Below are 22,867 nucleotides of genomic sequence, written 5' to 3'. Positions count from 1 at the left end.
ATTCAGTCCTACAGGCAGTGTGAGCATAAGCAATAAGCTTTTGACTTTTAGATAATGATGTTTTTGCTAATTTATTTTGATTTTTCCATCTGTGTGATGAGTATTGGAATAAAGATATTTTCCATGAGGAATATTAGTGGCTTATCTTTAAGTGCCCTTTTCATAAAGCACAGTGAAATAAAAGTAGAAAATAAATACAGAGTATTCCTGAATGCATGCCAAGGAATTTTTGTTAAATATAAATGTCTAAAAAATCCAGATTTAAAATTAAATCAGTTATCCTTGAAATCATATGTACATACACAAACAAAAAATGGACCCAGTGTGTTGTGTGTATATTATATATGTATATACATATATAATTTGCTCATATTTAGTCACACACAGCACAACAAATATAATTAAGAAAAAAGAGGCTGTCAACTTTAGAATCGGAGCTTGAGAAGGGTTTTAGGAAGAATTTCTGAAAGTTTCTGAATGCCGGAAATGAGGAGAATGATATAATTCTGTTTCAACTAAAGACATGATAGAATAATTACTTTAGGTTAAATAGTAAGATCTATCTTAGATGAAATAAAGCAATATTTAAAATGTTATTATGTAGGACCAAGCTTTATGTTAGCATAAATGATGACATTTAAGAATGTACAATTTTGAGTAAATGAAGTATATATTATAATGGAAGGCAAGTGATAAATTTCAAAAGCATTACCAGATTACTAGCCATGAAGCAATTTACATTATAGAGAAATGAGTGAATTAGTCAAACCATTTACTAATTAAAAGAAAAAGTTGTTTATCTCTATTGTTTTAAATTGACCTCAAAATGTTGAAAAAATAAGTTATGAATATATTTTGTTTAGATTTATTTTTTAATTGTATTTTGTTAGAATTGTTCTCTGCTTCTGATCCTCTTTCAAAATCTCCTCTATACCCCCTCTCCCTCTTCTTCAAATTCATTTTGTGCATATATGATTCTTGAATATTACCTTCCACAATGATATAATGTTACATGCATGCACAACCAATTGATGTTTTCTTACCTGTGGGTCTCAATACTACTTCTCCTGTTCCCAGTTTTCCTCAGTTGCCTCTAGTTTGTGGTGTAGGGTTGAGGTTTTGTAAGGTTTTTCCCGTCTACTGCAGCATGTTCATTGGTGACGTTCTTGTCATACTATGTTTGGGTAATGATGTTGCTAACACTTTATGTGGATATATTTTACCGTTAGTAAGAAACACAATTTTAGAAAAAGTTCTCTGGTCATCTGACTCACCGATTCTCCTCTTCCTTCTTCCATGATGTTTCCTGAGTCTTGGTCCCAGGAGGGATTTGTAGATGTGTCCATTGGGATTAGACTCCACAATTAGGCACTTCGATTGAAGTCATCTCTGTATATTCTAAAGGGAAGTTCCTTGATGAGTGGTACTAGGTTTACCTGTGGATATAAACACAAATCTTATGGATTGTTGTTGGAGTGTACTAGTATAGTAAATTAGTGCTTGCAGATTCTGCTCCAATAACAATCACTTCACTAGCACTAAATAGTTGGTTAGGTTTCCAATACTAGGCAAAGATTTCTATAATTTAAGATACATAAAGAATAATGCTTATATTTTATAAATTTACTTTGGAATATATACTGTAAATTGTGAAAAAGCTATGCTTGATTATGTCAAATGTGTAATAAACCATATGTTTTAAAATATTAACTTAAAACAACTTCAATTTTGTAGATAAAGGAGACTTTAGTTGAGGGGATATATTTTCAATATTTGAACAATAATAATATCTATGAAATATAATGCCACAAGAATAAAAACTTGAATATATTCATCGGTTGTAGCAATGGATGAGAAATAAAACCTGTAACCCTGTATTAGTACTGGTTGACACACAGGATCAGACAGATGCAGTCTGTACAGAAGATGTTTGCAGTATTAAGCACATTTGTGGATAGAAGAGCACTGGGGTATGATGAGGAGCACTTATATAATAACATGTAAAACTGTGTTAAAATTGGCTGCCTTACTATCTGCAAGAATGGCACTTGTGGGAAAGTAGCATAGAGTCTTTAAGAAAATAACCTGTGAGAATTTAGTAAAATAAGGTGAATATTCATTGTTAAGAACCTTTCAATATATGTGCTTCCCTGCTTCCCTATCCAACCTTCCTTTATCCCAATCATCCTGTTTCCCCAAGTTCCCCCCATCTTCCCTTTCTCACTTTTCTCTCCTATCTCCCCTTACCCCCTTCCCTCCCCTCCCCCAAGATCCCAATATTTGCCTGGCAATTTTGTCTACTTCCCATAGCCAGGAGGATAACTATATGTTTTTCTTTGGGTTCACCTTCTTATTTTGTTCCTACTTCATGTTCTGGCTTTGTGGGAGCCTAGCCAGTTTGGATGCCCACCTTCCTAGACCAGGATGAGCGGGGAGGACTTTGGACTTTCCACAGGGCAGGGAACCCTGACTGCCCTTCAGACTGGAGAGGGAGGGGGAGAGGAGTGGGGGGAGGGGGAGAGGAGAGGGAGGAGGGAGAGGGAAAAGGGAGACGGGGAGGAGGAAACTTTTTTTTCTCAATAAAAAATTAAAAAAAAAACTTTCAATAAGCACAATGAAGGATTGCTTTAAAGTCGAATTGTTTTGTTTGCTCTTTTTCTTCTTCCTCTGTTCTTTTCTATTTCTTCTGCCCCTCTTCATCTTTTCCTACAGTCTTCCTCCTCTGCCTCTTCCTTTTTCTCTGACATAGTCTCACCTATATTCATCCTCCTTCATCTTTTGGAACTTGCCAAAACTATAATTGAAAGAATAATATGGCTAACAATTTCTAATAGTCACAAACAAAAATCTCTGTCTTTAACAACAACAATAACAAAAATATTTGACTTTATTATTGCATTAGAATGGTGTTTTTCTCTATAGTTCATGGCCTTAAACAGCATTGTAGCTTTCCAGTAAGAGGATCCTGGAAATGAAGATCCTCCCATTTCTTTATTTATGATAGCCTGTTTCACACTGGTGTTGAGGAGGATGTCACAATACAATTACCCGTGCACAATCTCATTACATCAGGCTGTTGTCATCATTTTCCCAAATGTTTGAGGTTAAAAAAAAATATTACTTGAAGGATTCTAAAGGTAAAATACATTACTATCCGTACTTATTTCCAAATGTATATTTATAAAATACCTTGTGTTTATACGTTATTAGATGCTGAGGTCAAGAAAAACATATGTTAATATCTTAACTTACAAAGTCTCAGGAACTTTTTTTCTCATGGCACATCTTTTATACTGTAATACTGAAGACAACGATATCCTGAATACCAAAGCAAATCTGAGGGAAATTTTTAAGTGGATTATCAAATCCACTGACCAACATATTTTATGCAAAAAAAAGAAGAAATTAAAATCTGAGAATATCTTGGGCTGAAGTAATATATAATATAAAGTACTAATAAAAGGACCTCAAGATTTGTTGAATATACATGTAAAAAACTCATTTAGTTGAAAACAGAATTGAGGCAAAGGATAAGAAAAGTGATATCAAGGGATAAGAAAAATGATTCTTTATCATTTAGTGATAACGAAAGTCAATGCCAGTGCTGACCTTATGAATATCTTAAATTTATTTAAGAGAAACATAACAGAAAAGAGAACCTATTGAGGTTTGGCATCTGCTAGTTTAATTTTCTTTATAGTATAGAAAAAAACAGATAATCAAAAAACAATGAAGAACCCTTATATCTCAGGACAAACGTGATAATGACTTTGATTAGAATGGTGATGATTGAAATGGGAAGAAGTATTTGGATTACATAGAACATATTTTGGACAACGTGAAAGGAAATGCTTTCTTGTGACACTGAAATTTGCTGCCACCCCTTTCAAAAGTGAAACAACCATCTCCAATAGGAGCTGGAAGTAGATATTTATCAGTTAACTACTCAAATGAGCATTGTCTTCTAAAGAGGAACTGTTTCTCAAAGTCATGACTCAATACTATAGTTCTAATATTGTGGTAATTCTTGGCGCACAAAACATAAATAGAGAAACTTCTTCGGATGCCTAAAATTTTGCATTTGAACCAATTCATACATATCTTGTAAGCCACAAACGGCAAGTATACTTAATATTGTGATTGAAAAATTATTTGTATCTACCACAGTCAGTCAATTATATGAATAATTATGTTGGATTAGAGTTTTTGAAAAGTAAATGGCAATTTTGAAGATAATGGCAGGAAGTGTGGCAGTATCTTAGTTGAGAAGGTCAAGATGTTTTCTAATTAACAATCTCTAAGAAGTTTAAAATTTCAATTAATTCTGATAAAATATTAAAACTGTATTTATCACCTTTGCAAATTCATGGAATGTCATATTTTTCACTTGAAAATATTTTAAGTTAAAAATCTAGGCAAGGTCCAAAGAATGCAGTACCTGATATTAAAATAGGGGAAAATAGTAGCAGGACAAAATTATCGGTGAATACAGTGAAAACGTCTTAAGAAGGAGTTCTAAATGTCCTTGTCTCCTATTCCCTTCAATGTCTCAGTTTTGTAAAATTTTTCACTTCAAATATCAAAGCAGTAAACTTTGTGCTGTATAAGTGGGTCAAGGAAAAAATCTCAGTCTTCCCCAATGAATATTCAGTCAAAGATTCTTGCTTCCACCCACATTCCTTTTTTGCCAGTACTTTTTCATTTCCGCATGATTCCCATAGGGATGGAATGTTCTCTTCAGTTGCAGGGAAGGGATCTTCTTTACCGTTCTTTGCTATCTTCTCAAATAAGACAAGAAAGGCATCCTTTCTGTTCTCAGCCACTATTGAAGGGATCTAACTTTTAAGTTTTCCAATTGCTTCTCTTTCTGGAGACATTTACTTAAAAGTGGGCTTGATTGTTATTAAATCTGGCAGATTCATCGTAAAGGCCTGCAGCAGAGCAACTCCTCGGGAAGCAGAAGGAGAAAGTAACTGCTGTATACAGAATAACATCTAGCAGAAATTGCACTGAGTCCTGACCTTGGCAGTTTCTTTTAGCCTCTTGGAGCATTAATTCAGAGTGGCCAGTGATTCACTGGGTCTGTCAGTCCCATTGTCAGGTTATATTAATTCTAAAGCAATCACAGCTGTTGACTTTAAGCACTTTTTGTGTATCATAAGAGTTCATCAGCATGTGCAGCTAACCTTCAAAGCAAATTTATTTTATGCTATTAAATGTTCACTTAAAAAGAGTAAAATCCTGAGTAAGTAACTATGTTTTTTAATTGTGTAGAAATGATTATGTAACTACTTCCTGGTCTAGCTCACATATGACATTTCATTCTAGTGGCATTTGAAAAATAATTTATAAACTTTTATTCCTGGTGAAGAAGTGAAAATATTGCATCGGTTTTTTAGTTCAGGAACAGTAGAGGTTGTGTCTTTATAAGCCTATGCAAAAGAGTTTAAAATTTATCTTATTAAAATACAAATAAAGTCATAAAACATAAGTTTATTAAATGTGTCACTATTTAATTTCTTCTATTACATTACATTGACATTATTATTGACTTACATGATAGTAAAGCAATGAAATTTGGAAATTATACAATATTTTTCCATAATTCAAATCATGATACACATTCATACACATATACACATACACACATATGCAAATTACTTTGTTTAAGAAAAATAAAAATAAATGGACCAGAGCCATGGCCCTGCCTTCACTGGCAGGAGGTGAGTGTTTGGGATACCAGCTGGGCTGCCATGCTTTCAATGTTCTAGTCCCCACCCAACCCCACACCCTGTGCAAATCCTTTGACACATCACACTCACCGAAACCCCAGATACTTGAAGCAGCCTCCACTCATTGATAAATATCCCCCGCCATATCAGTAATCATCAGATCTATCGTCCTGCCTGTGCAGGAGGTTAGTGTCTGGTTCCTGGCTGGACAGCCCTGTTCTCCAGGCTCTAGTCTCCCTTGGCACATCCTGAGACCCACACGCACCCACCAAAGCCCAATGAGACCTCACAGCAGGTTCCCCATATTTCAAACATCCCCTGCCACATCAGCAACTACCTGAGGCCATGCTTGTATCTGGAGGAGCAATCCTCTGAACCACAGACCATAACTGTACCAAGAGGAAGAAGCATTCACCTAAGGCCCACCTGCACCAATTGTAGGAAGAGGGACCCTCTGAAGCACGAGCTCTACTTGTACCCATTGGAGGAAAAGATGGGTAGAATATAAGAATATATTTAAAAAATGCAAAGAACAATACAACACCACTGTTGGGACTAATAAGTCCTGGCCTTCAGTTGCTCTTCCCTCCTAGAACCTTCTAATTAAAGTTACTAGAAGCTGTGCCTAGCTTAGAGGATCAGAGGATGGGATTTTCACCTGTTAGCCATTGACTGCAGTGTATTTAAGCCTACGTGGTGCTAATAAATTGGGGCTTTGGTATCAGTGTTTAAAGGTCTTTGTGTCGGTCTGTCTCTGCGTGTGTATTCTCAATCTCCAGCCGCTTGCCCAAAGCTCACGAACTGGGGTCTAGTGCATAGAGCACAGACGGGGGCCTCAGTGCCTGTCACACCACCAGAAACCAGTGGTTCTACAATAGCAATCCTGAATATCCCAAAGAGGAAGCAAAAGGAAAAAAAAAACTTAAAAATAACTTTATGAAAATGATATAGGCCTTTAAAGAGGAAATGAAAATTTCACCTAAACAAGTGGAGGAAAAGACTAACACAAAATGGAAAAAAATCAAGAAATCACACAATAAAAGCCAAGAAAGAAAAACAATAATACAGTTGAAGGAAACAGCTCAAGACTTGAAATCTGAAATAGAGACAATAAAGAAAGCACAAACTGAGAGAAATCTGGAAATGGAAAACCTTGGTAAATGATCAGGAGCTAAACATCCAAGCATCGCCAACAGAATACAAGAGATGGAAGACAAAATTTCAGGCGTTGAAGATACTGTAGAGGAAATAGACTCATTGGTCAAAAATTTAAATATAACAAAATTTTTGACTCTAAATAGATGACTTTATTAAGAGATGACAAAATAGGTATTTACCTCCAACCATCCACAAAAACAAAGCACACAGACTTACTCATAAAATACTTAGATTTAAAAAAAATATTTATTACACCAATGCTAAACCTCATGTTCAAATCACAAAACACACCTTGCATAGATGAATTGATGGAGATGTACAAGTGGTATTGAAGGAAGGCTTGGACACTGTCCAGTGCCTTCATTATATCAAGCAAATATGCCAGCCTCCCAAGACACATGACACCAAGATCACATTTCTCATCTTCCTCAACAGCTTATAGACAGGGGCACAGATATTAATCCACACACCTGTGAATCCCTAATTTTTGACAAAGAATATAAAGTTATATAATGGAAAAAAGAAAGCATCTTCAACAAATGGTGCTAGCAAATGGAATGTCAACATATAGAAGAATGCAAATAGATCCACTTCTATCTCCACAGACAAAATTCAAGTCCAAATGGATCAAAGAGCTCAACATAAATCCAATCACACTCAACCTCATAGACGAGAAAGTGGAGAGTATTCTTGAACGCATTGACACAGGAGACCACTTCCTGGATATAACTCCAGTAACACAGACACTGAAATTGGCAATTAATAAATAGGACCTCCAGAAACTGAGAAGCTTCTGTAAGGTAAAGGACAAAGTCAATAAATCAAAACAGCAGCCTACTGAACAGTAGGCTTCACCAACCCCACACCTAAGGGAGGACTAATCTCCAAAATATACAAGAGCTCTAGAAACTAGAAAGAGAAATACCAAATAATCCAACCAAAAATGTGGTACAGATCTAAACAGAGAATTCTCAGCAGAAGAAACTAAAATGGCCACAAAGCACTTAAGGAATTGCTCAACATCCATTGTCTTCAGAGAAATTAAAATTAAAACCCCTCTGAGATGCCATATTATGCTAGTCAAAATGGCTTAAATCAGAACCAAGGATAACAGCTAATGATGGGGAGGTTGTGGAGCAAGAGCAACACTCCTCCATTGCTTATGGGAGTGCAACTTTGTATAGAAGTTTTGGAAATCAGTATGGTGGTTTCTCTAAAAACTGAGAATCAGTCTACTTCAAGATCCAGCAATACCACTTTAGAGCATATAACCAAAGAATGCACACTTATACATCAAGGTCATTTGGTCAGCTATGTTCATAGCAGTATTATTCATAATAGCTAGAAACTGGAAACAAAGTAGATGCCCCTCAACCAAAGAATTGATAAAGAATTTGTACATTTACATTTGGAGTACTACTCAATCAATGTAAAAATCAATGACATCTTGACATTTTCAGGCAAATGGATGGATCTAGAAAAGAGTGAGGTAACCCAGTCCCAGAAAGACAAACATGCTATGTACTCACTAGTAACTGGGTAGTAGACATAATACAAAGATAACCAGCCTGTAGTACACAACTCCAGAGAAGACAGGAAACAAGGAGCACCCTAAAAGAAACATACATGCATCCCCCTGGAAAGGGAAAATAGGCAAGATCTCCTGAGTAAATGGAGAACGTGGGGAGGAGAGGGAGGATGAAAGGGAAGTGGGGAGGGAAGAGGGGAGGAGAGAGAAGAACATGAGGGATCGGGATCAATTAGTTGGGGAAAGGACAGAGAGGGAGAGCTAGAAAAGAGATATCCTGATAGAGGGAGCCATTCTGGGCTTAGGGAGAAACCTTGATGTAAGGAAATTCCCAGGAATCTGAAAGGATGACCCCAGCTAAGAATTTAAGCAATAATGGAGGTGTTTAAACTGGCCTTCTTCTGTATCTCAACTGTCATCATAGAACCTTCATTCAGTACATGATGGAGTCAGATGCAGAAAACCACTGCTAAGTACTGGACCGAGCTTCCAGATTTCAGAGACCAGTCATAGAGAGGGAGGAACAATAATAGGAGCAAAGAGGTCAAGACTGTGATGGGGATACCCACAGAAAAAGCAGATCCAAGCTAGTGGCAGATCACTTCTGCAGACTGACAGATGGTAAACCTGAATAGGACTGAAATATACTCTCTGAATGTGGTTGACAGTTGTATGTCTTAGGCAGTTTGTGGAGCTGCAGGCTTTGGGACCCTAGTGCTTGAAATGGCTTTTTGGAACCAATTTCCAATGGATGGATACCTTGTACATCCTAGATACAAGGGGTACCCACTCTGCCCTCCTCAATGGTTCTGCCTCAAAATGATGTGATAGACTTTTTTGACCCCTCATTGGAGATCTCATTCTCTCTGTGGAGTAGATGGTCGGTGTCATTGGGAAGTGGGGGATCTAGAGGAGGGGAGGGAGAGGGAACTGGGATCGATAGGTAAAATAAAAAACAGATTTTTAAAAATTTATATATATAAATTAAAATCAATTATAAAATAAAATAAAAAATAAAATTAAAATCATATATATATATATTCCCACTAATGTGTTTCAGGAAACCTTTTACAGCAACCCCAGAGACAAGAAGAAAAGGGAGGAAAATTGTAGCTGCTGCTTCTTGGGAACCATGAGATAAGAGAGTTGAGTATAATTAAAAGCACCTGGGACAACTGATGTCAGAAGATGCAAGGCCACCTAGTGTCTAATGGCTATCAGACAGTCAAGGTCAACAACTAACAAAGCCTTGGTCAGGGATGGACAAAGTGTCCTGTGGTGGGAGACGAGTTGAGCTGCCCCTGAGTAGGTGGACAATAGATGAACAGGGCGTGATCGTCTTTTTGGTGTGGGCCAGATCATGTAGACCATGGGCCTCCAGTGTCTCAGCCTATGCTATTCCAGAGAACTAACCAATCACCTTGTATTTACTCAGCCATTGTCCAGACTTTGCCATGATCCTATTAAAAACAAAAAACACTAGATGACAGAGCTCAGTGCTTTCTTAAATTTGGGGAATGTCACCTACTCTGGGGAGTTTCTCTAACTTTTTCTCAATTTCCCGCTTTCCTGCGACCCTTCTTTGTAGAGATTGCATCAGAATTGCTTACTACTCCTGTCTTCCACCTTCACAGCTATGAGCCAAGTTTAGAGCCAGTGCCCAAGGCCGATATTTGATGCCCACAGATGTTTTTGGGTTACCATAGGTCCTTGGGTCAAGCAAAGCAACGTAGAGAAAGGTCTCTATCAGAATGAGCTTGTGAATTCTGCTGGAATTCAGCCCTGTTGGGAGCACAATATTTGAGGAGGATTTTGCCCTGGCCTTTCCACACATTTGCTTTCACACAGGGATGTTCAAGGCAACACAACCGTGATAGGGACCGAAAAGAACATAGACACCTAGGCCAGGCAGTGGTGGCGCACTCGTTTAATAGCGAATCTGGGTGAGTTCAAGGCTAACCTGGTCACAGAGCCTGGTTCCAGAGGCTTCAAAGCTATAGAGACACCCTGTCTTAAAGAAAACAATGTGTACTCCTGGACAATCCATTATTTGGGGCATAAATGATGGAGAGTGTCTTTTACCACCTTATCAAGGGATGTGTCTTTGTCATTTTGTTTGAATTACATTTGCATAATTTAACAAAAATATTTAGCTCCGTTAAAGGGCCTGTTGAGCTTAAGAAGGTGTTTGTGCTACTCCCTGTGATTGAATTTAAACAGCCCAGCCTTACCCAAAGCTAGGCACGTCAGCTCAGCGGCGACTGGGAGCCACAGGTTCCGCACCCCAACTACGGAAATTCACTGCATTTTCTTTTTATATACTCCCTGCTCTTGGAAGCACTAAAATGTTTCTGCTTAGGCACCTCAGACAACAAACCCACAGTCACTGAGGCTGTGCAGGACAGAATGTGTGATTGGATACATAGTAATTTTTTGAGAAGTAGGAAGACAACCCTTCCGGGTCAAGTCAGAGCTTTACCAGTGGCGCCAGAAATGTGAGGACGCAACTTCTGGAGCTTCACAAATGAGGTCTAATGAAAAGATTCCCAGTATAGAGACTCACCAAGGCTGCTCAACAGTTTCACCAGGATGCTGGGAGCTGATGAGGACCATGAACAACAGCATGGTGGGAATGCAAAGGTCCTGAAGTCTGGACAGGAAGGAGACAAGAAGGGGCTTGTATAGAGCCAGCTTGATCAGGGCGAACTTGCTCAGGGCGAAGCTGTTAGAGGCAAACTTGCTCTAGAATTGCCTATTCAGTTGAGTTTTGCTCAGGAAGCCACAGGAGTGGCAGAGGAGGGAGAAAACAAAGAAGTGGGAGGATGACATGCTGGCGATAGTAGTTCTGGTTCCATGATCAACAAGATCCTCGAAAAAGGAGACTATAGCGGCAGCAATCAACAACAGCCTCAGCAAAAGCTGTTGATGCCTGAGAGACAGGCTGCCACTCCAGCAAGGCACCAGATTCACCAAGGCTCAGCTGCAGGAGCTGGAATACGTTTTCCAAGAGACTATCCCAGCTAGCTAGCAAGGAAGGATCTTGTAAGATGGATGGGTGTCCCGGAAGTTGATGCGCAGGACTGGTTTAGGACCAGGAGAAACATTTTCAGGAGAAGTAGAATGTTGATTCTGTACCATTTACTGTCTGGTTCTGACAACAATGATCCCTGAGGATTTTGGAGCAGCTCTTGAGTGAGATTCCTGTCCTGAGTCAGATGTCCTGGAGCCTGCCCCTGTCCCTAATGTCGGCCAACTATGTTGGCCTTGAAAACCTTTTCTATTCTGCATTTATTTCAGCAATAAAGAGATGAATTGTGAGGACGAAAAAAGAAAAAGAAATGTTAATACTTTGCAAAATATGCTCATATTACTAGAGTACAATTTGAGGAAACTGTTTTAGGTTTCATTAATATTTCCTAAATAAAAAATATTATTCCCATTGAAAAATATGTAAGTGTTTAAGCATTAAAAACTATAGTCTTACATACATTCTTAAATGCTAAAGATAGGTTACACATAATTTGCATTATCTGTCACCTTCCAGAACAAATAAATACATAATTAAAAGTGTTCTACAGAGCTGATTATAAATGGAAAACTTTATTCCCTAACAAAATTTCATATTATCTGAAGTTACATCAGTATTATATTCTTTATAGACATTGCCTCTATGATATCATAACTAAAGTAAAATAGTGACCACTGAATTAATTCTTAATTATTTCTATAGCTAGGTTCTCATCTTACTTCAAATACATTTGTTAATGTATGTCTTTTCCACCTATGAAAAATCATACTTCCTTCCTCAGCTTATCACAGAGTTCTTCTTGAATCGATTTTATTGTATTGTCTTTATCAACTGAATTAATGAACTGTAAAATCAGTTGTCTTGAGACTACATAAATTATAATTTTACGTGTTGGCTCTACAAAACTGAGGATTCCTTACAATCTCTCCAAAATAGATTAAATAAGTAACAATAACATTAAAAAGCAAAACCTGCTGGCAACCTGAAAAATGTAAGTCAGAGCTATGCGATGGTCTCTGTTGAGATGTTGAACTACACACTGAGAGTTCCAAGAAAATGGAACTGAAGTACTGTGTCAGGAAGAATCTCTCCTCTGGGTCTCTACCCAACATAATTAGTTTCATGCAAAATGACTGCTGTTCCTGTTTATTATATATGAATTTAATATCCCCATAGATAAAATACAAGAACTGATAAGTGGAAAATCCAAAAGATATGTATTTCTCTGACGAACACAAAAATAGCCTACCCTACATTCTCCTCCTTTGCTACACAACGTGTAAGGCTCTGACATTTCCCATGAGTAAAGTGATGAACTGTTTCTTGAGGGTGTTTACTCTTCTCATTTTAGTCTAAAGAGGAAAAAGGAAAGCATAAAGATGATACATGGCTGGTTTGTAAATTTAAGGCATGCCTGAAGAAGACAGCACCTCCTTATAAAATACTTAAATTATAAGAATTTCAGAATGATGGTCTTGATTGCTACTTTCAGCTCAAGTCTGGTTCATTTGTTACTGGTAATATATGAAGTCAACAGGGAAATGAATTCAACGAATTTGCTCTAGTGGTTCATACTGTCTTGTTTTGGTGCGCATTCTCTCTCTCCAACGTGCTCTAATAGGAGCTTCTATATTTTATCTTCCTCTTTGTTTTTAGGATTGTATACTTGTACTTTTCTTCCTGTGGGAAAAATATAATTTTCTGTATTGTTTCCTTCCATTAAGAACTATGCTCAACTGACTAAAAGCCATTTGTAGACATGTGGTTCCTATAATGGAATATGCATTTACTGAATCACAGAAATTGAGGCACTCACTCAAAAACAAGGTCCCTAAAAAGCCTGCTCTAAGGTACATTCTTTCCTTACTTTTGAATATATGATTCCACTTTTTCCTGTCTAGTATTTAATGATTTAACCCAACATGTAGTTATTTTCAGGTGTATTTTTTTTTAGTTTTTCCCTACCATAACCTTTGCACACAATCACACTATTTTTTTTTCTCTTGCTTATATCTTCTTCTTTAACACAAGATTAAACAAGATACCACCATAATATATGAAGTTTGGGTCTATACGCATAGGGAATGGGTAATATAGGATACATATCCAAGAATTGATAGAAATGCTTTAGTCTGCCTTGGAATTTTTCCAAAGAGAGTTTAAGAAACGGCTAAGGAAAACATCTGTATTTGTTTCTTATTTTAGAAGTGTACTTGTTTATGTGGGACATACATGTAGTTTTATTTAATACCTTCAAACATAGGAATCATTTTCTTTAATCAAGTTTAACTCATAGGTCAAATTTAGCATGCTCAGAATGTTGTTGCATGGCTCAGCAGATCAGCAAAAACAGATGCATCTGTGTTAGATAGAGGAGTCAGAAACTCCGATTGGAAGGATACAGCTCGTATGGGAAGCAACTTCATGTCTACAGCAGCCAACACCTTTAATATAAAATTTAGCTTCTGATATGTGAGTAATTCCTAAGCAAAGAGCAGCATTCTAAAGATGTTTTGGAGCAGATAGTCAACTGTAAGTGTCAGGCAATGACAAACCCAACATCATCCAGGCATTTCTAATCATGAAAGCATAAGAACAATGGAGAGGCAGTCTCTGTGCAACAGACAAAGAACAGAAATAGGTACTTCCCAGAATCAGAACATCAGAACATATCCAGAGGGCACACGGGCAGGCAGCCTTGGATATTGCACAGATGTCTTCCCTCTGCTCACACCTTTTGTTTCTTTTGTGCCTGATACAAATCTTTGTCCATAGATGAGTTTTTGTATTAAGTTAATGAAAGCTGATAATATAAATCTACTTCAAGACAGAACAATAAAGAATTTATAGGTTTCCTGAGGCTGTTTTAACAAAATGCTATTGTCTTGGTGACTATAAAAAGAGAAATGTACTCACTCCCAGTTTTGAAAGTTAGACTTCTGAAACCAAGTTGTCAGTTGCCAGGAGTTCAGTATTCTTGACTTACTTCTATATAACTCTAATCTCTACCACCCTAGTTGCATTGGCTTTTGCTCTAGTTATCTTTATGTACAAACTGTCCTCTTGTTTTTCTTCTAAATATAATCAATGGATTGATACCTCATTCATAATTCATAATTCAGATCTCTTTTATAGTATTGTGAAGTTAAACTGGAGGGCAGTGATAAAGGAAGGAGCCATTGTGATTTGCCATTAGAGATTCAAATTTAGACATCCCAAATGAATGGTGATACCTAGATTAATATACTAACTTTGGGATTTCTATTTTTGTGGATGACCCCAAAATACTTGGTCTATTTTTCCTATAAACAACTCTTGTCCACATCAGTAAACTTAGTAATATATCTTGATATGGGTTTTTCTCTATACCCATTTCACTGTATCCCTGGCTCTTCCTTCCTTGTACCTAGCATTACTTCTTACAATACTTGCTTATCAGTCCTGGATGCACACACATACACACACACATGTGCACTCGCACACACACACACACACACACACACACACACACATGGAAAGTGAACGAGAGAGCTAGGAAATGAGAGAGTGTTTATTTTCTCTATGTCTGATAATATTTAAATCATTACAATAGCAGAGAATATCTTTCAGTAAAAGATTGTTATCAACCTATACCCCTAGTTTTAATGCTGAGCCCTGAAAGTTAGATGAATATATTTTGCACATAGTGTCTACAAGTGTGTATAGTAATGATGTATTCATTTATAGTTATATCCCTGATTTTTTAAAAATAGAAAATATTAAAATTGGGGTGGAGGTCAATGAGATTACTCAGTAACGAAAAGTACCTGATGTCCATCATGATGACCTTTCTAGTTTTCTAGAAAATTACTTGGTAAGAGGAGACCATTAACTCATACAAATAATCCTATTACATTTATATATACATACCATATACACAATGCATACATATACATACATACAAGATAGATAATAAATAAAAATCAGAGTATATCCTGGAATATAGATTAAATGATAGAGAAATATACTCTTTCTTTTATTATGTTTCTAATTACTGCATCAATACTCATCAAGTAAGCTAAAAAGTTGATCATGCTTTAATTTGAACTCCTCAATAAGGATAATTGTTTCTGCATAATATGATGCATAATATGATGCATTGATCATGGGATCAATTTGTATGTGTGTGTGTGTATACGTATGTTTAGGTGTATGCATGTGTATGTTATAGAACATATTTGTGTGTATTTGTGAATATATGAATTTACAAAACATAACTACTATACTGAAAGCTCAGGATGCATCTTGAAGGATGGGGTCAAAATATTGAAAAAGCTTAAGTACAAAAAGCTTGATGGTATGAGGTTTTCTCCAAGTAATAACGGTGAAGAGTCACCCATGATAAATCAAAAATATGGACACCTAAACAAGGCTTAAACAATGTCAACAATTATAGACATTCTAAATGTATAATTGAGATTTTAAAAGGCCCTACCACTAGACAAAAGTCTACAGGGAGCTAAAGATTTAGGAGAGGTCATTTTTTTTTTTCCAGCTGAGTAGTACTGCATTGTGTAAAATGTACCATATTTTCTTTGTCCATTCTTTGGTTGAGGGACATCTAGGTTGTTTCCAGGTTCTGGTTCTTATAAACAACATTGCTATGAAAATAGTTATGCAAGGATCTTTGTGGTATAATTGAACATCCTCTGGATACATGCCCAAATGATAATATTGGGTCTTGAGGTAGATGGATTCTCAATTTTCTAAGAAACTAACATACTGATTTCCAAATTGGCTGTAAGAGTTTGCACTGCCACCAGCAGTGAAGGAAAGTTACCCTTATTCTGCATCCTCTCCAATATAAAGCTGTCATTGGTGTTTTTGATCTTAGCCATTCTGACAGGTGTAAAATGATATCTCAGAGTCATTTTGTTTGGCATTTTCCTGATGATTAAGGATATCAAGCAATTCAAATGGTATTTCAGCCATTTGAGATTTTTTCTGTTGAGAATTATCTCTTTAGATCAGTACACCACCTTTTACCTGGATTATTTGGTATTTTTATGGAACTAGAAAAAAAATTATCCTGAGGGGGCTAACCGAGTCACAGAAAGACAAACGTGATGTGTACTCACTCATAAGTGGATACTAGATGTAAAACAAAGAAAACAAGACTATAATTCACAGCTTCATAGAAGGTAGGTAACAAGAAAGACCCTAAGGACTCAAGGATTGGTGTGTGAGAATGGTCTGTATTCTGTCAATTATATTTTAAATAAATGCTGATTGGCCAGTAACTAGGCAGGAAGAATAGGTGGGACAGCCAGACAAGAAGTAGAGGTGGCTCAATAGGAATTCCTCTGCAGTCCTTGCACAATCACAGAAGAAGCAAGACGTGACTGCCTTGCTGAAAAAGTTACTGAGCCATGTGGCTAACATAGACAAGAATAATGGGCTAATATACTTTATAAGAGGTAATATGAATCCTGAGCTAATGGGCCAATCAGGTTATAGTTAATGGAGACTTTGTGTGACTTCTTTGGGACTTAACAATTGCAGGAACTGGGCAGGACAGAAACTCAAACAACAATTGATCACAATGGGAAAGGGAAATAGACAAGATCTTTCAGGTAAACCTGGCACTTAGAGGTGGTAGAGGGGAGGAGATGGGAGATGAGATAATCAGGGAACAGGATGGTTAAGTTGGGAGAGGGACTGAGAAGGAAAAATTGAAGTAGACATCTTAATATAGAGAGCCATTATGGGGTTAAGGTGAAACATGGTGCTACAAAAATTCCCAGGAATCCACAAAGATAACACTAGCTAAGACTCCTAGCAATAGTGGTGAGGGTGCCTAAGCCGGCCCTCCCCTGTAATCGGATTAGTGACTACAACTGTCATCATAGAACCTGATGGAAGCAGAAATCCACAGCTAAGCATGGGTCTGAGTTTTAGGGGTTAAATCAAAGAGAGGGACATGTAATTATATGAGCAAAGGGGTGTATTGTAATGATGCCACTTGTTTGTTCCCAGCTGCTTGGCAGCTCAGACCTGAAATAACCACACAGAAACTGTATTAATTAAATCATTGCTTGGCCCGTTAGCTCTACCTTTTTATCAACTAACTCTTACATATTAATTTAACCCATTTCTATTAATCTGTGTATCACCTTGTGGAAGTGGCTTACCTGGTAAAGTTCTGGCTTCTGTCTCCAGCGGGGCTACGTATCTTCTCACTGACTCTGCCTCCTTTCTCCCAGTATGCCATTTAGTCTTTCATGCCTACCTAAGTTCTGCTCTGTCAACAGGTCAAGGCAGTTTCATTATTCACCAATGGTATTCACGGCATACAGAGGGGAATCCCACATCAGGCGTGGGGATCGAAATCATGATGGGGAAACCCAGGGAGAAAGCTGATTGGAGCTTGTAGGTGCTCACAAACCCCAGACTGACAACTAGCGAGCCTGCATGGGACCAAACTAGATATTTTGCATGTGGGCCACAATTGTGTAGCTTGGTCTGTTTGTAAGAATCCTGGCAGTGGGACCAGGATCTTTTCCTGGTACATGAGCTGTGTTTTTGGTGCTCATTTCCTGTGATGGGAAGCCGCTTAATATACCAGGGAGGGACTTGGTCCATCTTTCATTTAATATGCAAAGCTTTGTTGACTCCCCATGGGAGATTTTACACTCTCTGATTGTGGATTGGGGATGGGTTGGGGGCAGCAGGTAGGAGGAAGTGACAAGAAAAGAGGATCTATGGTTGTTATGTAAAATTAATAATTAATTAACTAATTAATTGATTAAAAGACTTCAAAGAGAGGTAAAATAGTCTTTTTCAAGGATAAGTCCCCTATTTGAACCAAAAGCAAGGGAGCCTGCTTATGACTGACCTAGGTTCTCTACATATATGTGACAGTTGTGTTGCTTGGGCTACTTGTAGGACTCTTAATAGTGGAGGTAGATGTTGTCCCTAATGCTTTAACTAGCTCTCAAAAACTTATTCCTCATATGGATTTGCCTTGACCAACCTTAATTCAAGAGAAGGAGCTTAATGTCATCCTAACATGATAAGCCAGGCTTTATTAATATTCATGGGAAGCCAGCACCTTTCTGGACAGAAACAGAGAAGTAATGTATTGGGGTGGATGTGTAGTGGGGGAATGGAGGGAGTTAAAGGAGAGGAGGAAGAGGAAAATGTAGCTGGGATATAAAATTGATAAATTTAATTAATTAAAAAAGAAAAGCTAAATATTATTTAATTCTCACATTTCTTTAGTGATACTGGCAATAGGGTTGTCAATCCTGTTACTGTTTCTTTTCTTTCTCCCTTTCTCTTCCCCATCTCTTTTTCTGAATAGCTGGGTCTCTACCTGGTGAAATGGGAGTAAGTTTACTATATTCTGTTACAAGAGATCATTTGTAGAAAGATTCACAATTGTTCATCTTCCTCTCTAAATGAATCACAGAAAATACAGAGGCGAGCATAATTCTGATCCTTAGACCTGAGGGATTGCTTGGGTTCAATTGCAAGGTGGACTGTTTTAATTTTTAATTTTATTTTTTAATGCTGTGCCATCTAGAGGTCCCTAGTCCACTGGCTCTGATTCTGTTGCTGAACGCCTCATGTCTACTGAACAGCTGCTAAATGTGCCAGCCTGGTGTGCTGTGACCACAAATCATGTTTCGGGTACATTCTCCAGTGTTGCCACCACTATTTCACAGATTAAAAGTATGTCAAATGAAAATATGCTCTCAACTTGAAAAGACATTTAAAAACCTATTTAGATATGTAAGTAGGTGGATAAACATGCACAAAATTTAATGTCCATACATTCCTCATTTTATATATATACAAATAAACCAGATAATTAGCATAAGAATTATTCATTGGATCAAAAAATCTCAAAGGGGTGGCATAGCAGACAATTTTTGTATAAATTATGTTTTTCAAAGGTTTTAAAGTGAAACTAGCCTAATGTTTACAGTGTATCCTGCATACTAAAGACCTTGATGCCCCCTGCCTCTTTTCTTAAATGGACAAGTTTTTTTAAAATAGCCCTCATGAAATTTAATTACCATTTCCTAATGTGCCAGGCTGCCAGAAAATATGATTATTCTAAATCCTCAGAGATTATCCCAAGAGGGAATGTAAGGGGTTTGTAATGAAGGAAACTGGAGCCCAGTTAGCCCTCAAAAACAACTTCTCTACCAAAGGTGGGCTTTATGGTAAACCCGCAAGCAATTTTTCTTTCTTTGCTCTCAGCCAAGAAGAACTCTGGTTTTCCAACTCTGTACTTCTGCCATACGAAAGCACAGCCAGGAGAGAGGGAGAAAGTGGGTAAAAATGGCAGCGTGAAGCTGTGTGTGCCAGCAGGTGTCTAGTCCCAGCCTCTGCGCCATAATATATTTGGGTTTCCTAAGCAACCATGCTCCCTAGGAAACTGGTTAAACTGCTTCTATAGAAACTATTAACTGAGCAATTCCTCCCTCGGACCAGCTTTATGCAGAACACAGGGACATGATGGAAAAACATTTTCTGCATCTGTAATTCTAGAGATTTTCTTGTGAAGTATTTCAGAATTCTATGGAATAAATATGAAATCGTCTTTCCCTTGACTTTTGTTATTTTTCTGCTTATTTCATTGCATATAATATAGAAAGAGCAGTGATGTGTGATGTTGTTTCTTCACTTGAGAGTTTTAGAGCCAGGGAAATTACCCAATTTGCTTATGGGATAGATTTGACCTTTTCCTCTCATAAACACTGGAGTATACATTACCTCTGCTATAACTTTGGTCTCAACAGAACATTGCATTAACTATCTCAAATTGAATTACATCTGGTTAATTCTGAATTAAGTCTCATTCATGTAGCATCATGAGAAACTCGATTTTTTAGCAAAATGAAAACTTATGATGTTAATTTAAAATCATGTATTATTAAATGCATTCATGTTTATGAAGTTAACATGTATTATATATGTCCATATTTAGTTAGCCTTTAAATATCCTGCATAGTGTCCTATTTCAAAAACAACAAAGAAAGGTAAATAGGAAGTTCAGGAGTGAAAATTATCTGGCGCCTAGATATTTGAGACCTCAAAAGAAAGATAGGGTATACACAAACGCCTACACCCAATACACCCAACACCAACTTGAACACAAAATCTCCATATAGACAATTCTTGATTTGTTTTATGAAAGTTAATAAAGTCACAAAGTATACTTTTTCTGATTTCTATTATTTACTCATCCTTTATATTTGAAACAGAGTGTTGCTTTGTCTGGGTTTGCCTCAAACTTAAAAATCTCTTTGCCTAGCTTTCAGAGAACAGGGATTATAGGCATGTGCCTCCACTTCCTGCTTTCTTGGAAATGTTCAAGATTAGACTACCAGGCCTGTGAGAAAACATGTTCAGGTGCTTTTGAAATTTCTAATTTCATAAAATTAAGTATAAATGTTCAGTAAATTATATGTTTTGGGGCAAGATGAAAATGATTACAAATTAAAAATTAAAAAGTAGGAATATATATGTAAATAATACTATATAATATATGACTTTGTGCATGGTTTGTAGGATACTGCCTCTTAAATTAGACATTGAACATCAAATAAAAGCATCATGGCTATTATATTTTTCATCATATTGTATATCTTCTCTTATCTGTGATTTTGATTGTTAGCTTTAGCTGTCAACCTGACACAATTCAGAATCACTTAGAAATGCAGGTCTATCTGTCGTTGGTTGGCCTGTGGGTATGTTTGTGTGGAATTGTCAGAAATTAATAGATATAGGATATCACAGATCATGGTGGACATCACCATTACAAGGGATGGGTATCCTGAAATTTCAAGAGTGGAGAAATTGAACACATCACAAGTATATAAGCCGGTGAAAATAAGCACAGTGACTTCTGTCTGCTGCTTACTGTGGCTGTGATGTGACTATTTATTTCAAGTTGCTGCCATATGACTTTCATGTTACGATGGACCTCAACTTGGAACCGAGAGTTAAAACAACCTCTTCTCTTTTTGTTTTCTGTTTGTCAAATATTTTATCATAACAATAAAAATGAGACCATGCGAGAGTTTAGAGAAAAGAATAATAATTGAAATAAGGAAGAAAAGAAAGAAACAAAAGTTATTATCTCTAACATTAAATAGCTCCTACTGTACTGAACAACTCAGAAAATTGATTCCCTATTGTAAGCTGATTCCTTGTTGAGAAATGTCAATCTATATGATTACAGTGTATTGTTCTAAGTAAATCTATAGTAGTTATAGTTCCCCATGGGGGAATTTAACTATCATTTGTTTTCCTCTAAGTATTTGGTAAAAGGTTATGATTTTAAGTGCTAGTCTTAAGGAGAATATAAGTTGTCCTATATTGAGATATACTCTTTGCCACTGAACTTCAAGTCATATACTTATAGAGCATGTATTCTTCCCCTTCTTCTTATTATTATTATCATATAACTTCCGGTGAAAATAAAACATAATATGCAAGTGTGCCTAGTTTAGAAAAATGTTCAAATTTTAATTTAAGATTTGTTCAGATAAAACTGTAACTTGGAGAATATTCTGCTCTTATTGATTGCATAAACAACAACTTGAAAAAATTCTAATTTGTCAGCTATATAATTAAAATTGCTTTTTATTGAAGTTGTAAAAGACTCTCCAAATACTATATAGCTTTATGTTGATTGTAGATAAATGATAGGCTTAATTTTATTATCATTTATCATTTTTCACAGAAATATCTTATATTCTGCAAATTTACTTTTTCTGTTTCAAAGACTGTAAACATTATATAAAACAGTTTAATAGGAAATATGAACACAAAAAGACAGTTATAGCGCATTTTGGTTACTCTGGAAACTTTCAAGAGTGTTCTGAAAACAAACATGATGTATCATATCAGCAACTCAGGTAAGAGAAAAGGACAGTGGGATTATTTAGGTTTCAATTATGAGTGCTTTGAAAGAAGATCTAAGACAATTCAAAATATAATGCTTTACAGTATCTGAAATTCATATTTGTAAATTAATGTAAGCCATTTTAGTTAAAATATAGGAAAATAATAAAAATTTAAACCACCCTGATAGCTGGATCGGTGAGATCGCCTAGTGAATAATATGTTTTCAAGACATTCATGAGCATGGGAGCTCAGATCCCCAGAGAGGTTCAAAGAATAGCACTCATCTGAAATTCCACTGTGCATATGGCAACATAGGGTACATATCCAGAAGCGGTAGGCCAGATATGTCCAGGCAAGAGATTATACTAAAAGTGAGAGAGGCAAGGATTGACATTCAAAGTTGTCCCTTGCCATTTTCATGGGGTTCTGGGGTGTTATCCCACAGGCAACTGCACAATGTTCTCTCTCTCTCTTTCTCTCTCTCTCTCTCTCTCTCTCTCTCTCTCTCTCTCTCTCTCT

Source organism: Alexandromys fortis, unplaced genomic scaffold, assembly GCF_014885135.2.
Source record: "Alexandromys fortis isolate MF-2015 unplaced genomic scaffold, M_Fortis_MF-2015_v1.1 scaffold_113, whole genome shotgun sequence".
NCBI lineage: Eukaryota > Metazoa > Chordata > Mammalia > Rodentia > Cricetidae > Alexandromys > Alexandromys fortis.
Note: the sequence above shows the minus strand (reverse complement) of the source record.